This window comes from Chrysochloris asiatica, unplaced genomic scaffold, assembly GCF_000296735.1.
Source record: "Chrysochloris asiatica unplaced genomic scaffold, ChrAsi1.0 scaffold00272, whole genome shotgun sequence".
Lineage (NCBI taxonomy): Eukaryota > Metazoa > Chordata > Mammalia > Afrosoricida > Chrysochloridae > Chrysochloris > Chrysochloris asiatica.
The window spans coordinates 353,131-357,843 of NW_006408790.1; the positions used below are offsets into that span (position 1 = coordinate 353,131).

The following is a 4,713-nucleotide window of genomic DNA, read 5'->3' on the forward strand; positions in this document are numbered from 1 at the left end:
TCCCCTCCAGTCATCAGCACACAGCCCATCTCCCTCTCTGGGTCTAAAGTCCCCAGTTGCTCCATCTCTCCATAAGAAGCAGGCCACTTCTTGGAGGTGATTATATTGTGCTCAATCTCATCCTGGGGGTGGCTATATCTTAAGTGCCAGATCACTAAAGATACTGGCCTAGCCAAGCTGACCCAGAACCTTACCTATCAGAGGAGCGTAACCCACCGCATGCCTGGTACTCCAACCGTGGCTTGGTGGAGATCACTTGTTAGCTTTGTAGCTGTTCCTTCTAAAAACAAGGCAAGACAGTGGAGAGCCAATTCTATTATGTATTTTTTTTTGTAAAAAATCCACCAACAAATGAATGTAAGTTATGGAATGTTGTTTAAAAATTCATGTAGGAACATCATGTAGATAGATACATACACATTTTTGCAGAAATTATATTTACTTTGTCATATCTGATTTCAAATGAGCTCTTGTTTTAGAATGATTACGGTAGTAAGGTTCTGGATTTTGTCAATCCAGAAAGAACGTTATAAAAATAAACCCCAAAATTCTTTCAGGGAAGGAACATTTTCACTTAAAAAGCACATATAAATGTTTTCTGTTGTGGGTCTGAGGAAGCGTGATATGTGGGTGTTTTGTGCTACAAAAGTACTTCACCCAGGGTTCCCAGAATATTGTGGGGAACATGCATGGGTGACCTACATGGGACAGTCCTGAAAGAGCCATTTTTCTTTGGCCTGCTGTTCACTTTTTATTTTTATGACTTTCCTTTATAAGAAAAGTACTGATACCTTCAGAGAAATACCAGCTAATTTGCAACAGTTCCGTGAAACACAACAGAAACCCTGCTACAGATTCAACACAAGACTTGTCTGGGCCTTGATTTTACAACCCAAACCAAGCCCAGTTCAGTTGACTCCAATCAAGTCAATCCCGTGGGCTCCAGAGTACAAGTGTCCCATAGGGTGTTCTTGACTTCATCTCATGGGGCTTTCCATGTGTTGTCAGGAGGGACCAGCCCCTGGAGAAGGAAAAAAGGAAGACCACCAACGAGGTGGGCTGCAACTGTGGCAGCAGCATTGGGCTCAAATGAAACAACAGTTGTGAGGGTGGCCCAGGAACAGTATTACTTTCTGTTGTGCACACGATGGCTGTGAGTCGGAACCAACTCAACAATGTCTAACAACAACAACAACATTTTTCCATTCCATGTTGTGTTAATGTTCTGTATCTCTGGGTATGTTGTGGGTCTGAACATGTCTATGTTTAACAGATGAAGACACTAGTTTCTATCACACAGGTTTCTACTGTGGAGCTTTGGTTGTGCAGCGGCTAAGTGCTTGGCTGCTAACCAATAGGGCAGCTGTTTGACCCCACCAGCCCATCTGCAGGAGAAAAATGTGGCAGCCTTGGAAATTCTATGGGGCATTCCTACTCTGTCCTGCGGGGTCGCTATAGGTTGGAGTCAGGTCCATGGCACCTATGATAGTTCATGTTTAGTGTCAACTCGACTGTAGTTGGCTTGGCAGTCGAGATGGGCTTATCCCCATAGTAAGATCTAGTACAGACATAGCTAGCTCTATGATGACTGGCAGTGAGCAGGCATAATTGACTCTATGAGAATTAGCTATGAACATCCAATTACCTGAAAGGCTGTTTTCCTGGGGGGGTTGGTCTGCTCACAATAGAGTGGGCAAGCAGGGAAAGCTTGCTCTCCTTTCTGCTGGATTCCGGTCTCCATCTGGGTTAGCTTCCAACCTTCGGTTTTTTGGACCTGATCCAGTGGTCTGCTCTATCGTTTGTCTGCCTTCTGGGCCGGCCCACCAATCTTGGTTCACCTGGCATGGACTTGGGTGTCTACTTGTTGGCCCTGCCTGAGGATCCTGACTCAGTTGACCCAAACTTGGGACCCTCCTATCTCTATAATTGTGAGCCATTTCTGTGATACAATCTTCTCTTTATGTACGCACATGTATAAAATTCACTGGTTTTGCTTTTCTAAGGAACACAGGCTAAGACATTGTTGTTGTTAGGTGCCATTGAGTTGGTATAGACCCGTAGTGATCTTATGCACAGCAGAATGAAACACTGCCCGATCCTGGGCCAACCTCACTACTGTTGCCACGCTTGAGTCCATCTATGCTGCCACTTGACCAATCCATCTCGTTGGTGGTCTTTCTCTTTTTCTCTGACCCTCTACCTTCCCAAACATGATATCCTTCTCCAATGACTGCTCCTTCCAGACAATATGTCCCAAGTATGAGAGACGAAGTTTGGCCATCTTGGCCTCCAAGGAGCACTCTGGCTGCACTTCTTCCAAAACAGATCTATTGGTTCTTTTGGCAGCCCATGGCACTTCTAACATTCTCCTCTAACACCATAACTCAAAAGCATAAATTCTTCTACAGTCTTCCTTATTCAGCTTCCTTATCCAGCTTTCACATGCGTATAAGGCTATTGAAAATACCATGGCTTGGGTCAGGTGCACCTTAGTCCTCAAACTGACATCTTTGCTCTTCAACACTTTAAAAAGGTCTTGTGCAGCAGATTTGCTTAATGCAATATGTCATGTGATCTCTTGACTGCTGCTTCCCGTGAGTGTTGATAGTTGATTCAAGAAGAATTAAGTCCTTGACAACTTCAATCTTTTCTCCGCTGATAAGAATGTTGTTTATTGGTCCAGTGGTGAGGATTTTTGTTTTCTTGACATTGAGATGTAATCCATACCAAAAGCTGTGCTCTTTGATCTTCATAAGTAAATGTTTTAAGTCCTCTTCACTTTCAGCAAGCAAGGTTGTATCATCTGCATAGCGCAGGTTGTTAAAGAGTCTTCCTTCAATCCTGATGCCATGTTTTTCTTCATATAACCCAGCTTTAGGTTGAATAAGTACGGTGAAAGAATACAACCTTGTCGCACACCTTTCTTAATTTTAAAACATTCAGTGGTCCCATGTTCTGTTCGAACAACTACCCTTTGGTCCAGGTACAGATTCTTCATGAGCACAATCAAGTGTTCCAGAATACTCATACTTCTCAATGTTGTCATGATCCACACAATTGAAAGCCTTTGCATAGTCAATAAAGTACAGGTAAATCTTTCTGATATTCTCTACTTTCAGCCAAGATCCATCGGACATCAGCAATGATATCCCTCGTTCCTCTGCCTCTTCTGAATCCAGCTTGAGCCTCTGAAAGTTCTCTGTCATTGTATGCTTGCAGCTGTTTCTATATTACCTTTAGTAAAACTTTACTTGCATGGGATATCAGAGATTGTCCGATGATTTCCACATTCCGTTGGGTCACCTGTCTTTGGAATGGGCACAAATGTGGATCTCTTCCAGTCAGTCAGCTAGATAGTTGTCTTCCAAATTTCTTGGCAGAGATGATTGAGTGCCTCCTGTGCTGCCTCACTTTCTTGAAAGATTTCAATGTTTATTCCATCAATTCCTGGTGCCTTGTTCTTTACCAATTCCTTCAATGCACCTTGGACTTCCTCCTTCAGTATCATTGGCTCTTGATCACATGCTACCTCTTGAAATGGTTGAACAAGAGTCACAGCCTAAGATAGCATCCAACAAAATCAACAACATGTACAGAGGTAGGTTGCCAGGTTTTAGTTTGTGGTACTATTGGGTCAGTTGGAGCAGTCCACCTTTCATCTACAGGTTGAGTGCCAGCATAGGAGCTTGTCCATCCAAATGGTCAGACCAAGGACCTTGATGGGTACAGATTATGTCAGAGGTAAAAGCTGGTTCCAGCAATTTGGCATGCTATGCGAACACTGATTGACCTTACATGTCAGTAATGCAGTAATGCGCACGGGAGATGATACGAGTATGACATGTCTGCTTTTCTTCAACACTAACTTTCAGTTTGAAGGATTCTATTTCATCTGATTCAGAACCAGTGCAGAAAGAGATTGAGAAGACTAGACAATCTATGTTAAAAAAACTAATAATATCTCCACTATGGGCAACAGTGTTTATTCCTCCATTCTGAAGCCGACTTTGTAAGATCCGGCAGGTGTCATTTGCTCAATTCTGCCATTGACCCTAATGAGAACTGGTGACTCTGTAGGATAAGCACTGGACTGCTAACCACAAGGTTGGTAGTTCAAACCCACCAGCTACTTCTAGAGAGAAACATGAGGCTTTCTGTTCCTGTAAAGATTTAAGACCCCAGAAACCCTATATGGGGTCACTATACATCGCAACCCAACTTGACGGCACTTAACAACACCAACAGAGATTTACAACCTCAGAAGCTCTGTACCGTGTCCTGTGAGTTGGAATCAATTTGATGGAAGCAGATTGGGTCATTGGCCTTAATGCTGATAAAAGACAACAGTTCTGCCTATTTAACTCGTCTTCTACCTTCAGTGGGATGCCTTCAGGTGGTATACATGGTTAACATACTTCACTGCCAACTGAAAGGATACAGATTTGAGTTTTCTGAGAGGTGCATTGGCATCAAGACTAGGCAATCTTCAGAAAAATCCACTGAGGACCCTGTGGGCACAGTTCTACTCTGACCACACGGGGGCGCCATGAGTGGGATTTACTTATGAAACATCATTCACTGAGAACCCTGTGGGGCACAGTTCTACTCTGACCACATAGGGACACCATGAGTGGAATCTACTTATGAAACATCATCCACTGAGAACCCTGTGAGCACAGTTCTACTCTGACACACATGAGGCACCATGAGTGG

At 43.5% G+C, this 4,713-nt stretch overlaps 1 protein-coding gene across 1 annotated transcript in view; it reads left to right on the plus strand.

Moving 5' to 3' along the window:
• The window catches only part of KL (klotho), a 46,803-nt gene that overhangs the window by 36,984 nt on the left and 5,106 nt on the right, over positions 1–4,713 (plus strand). The window lies entirely within an intron of this gene.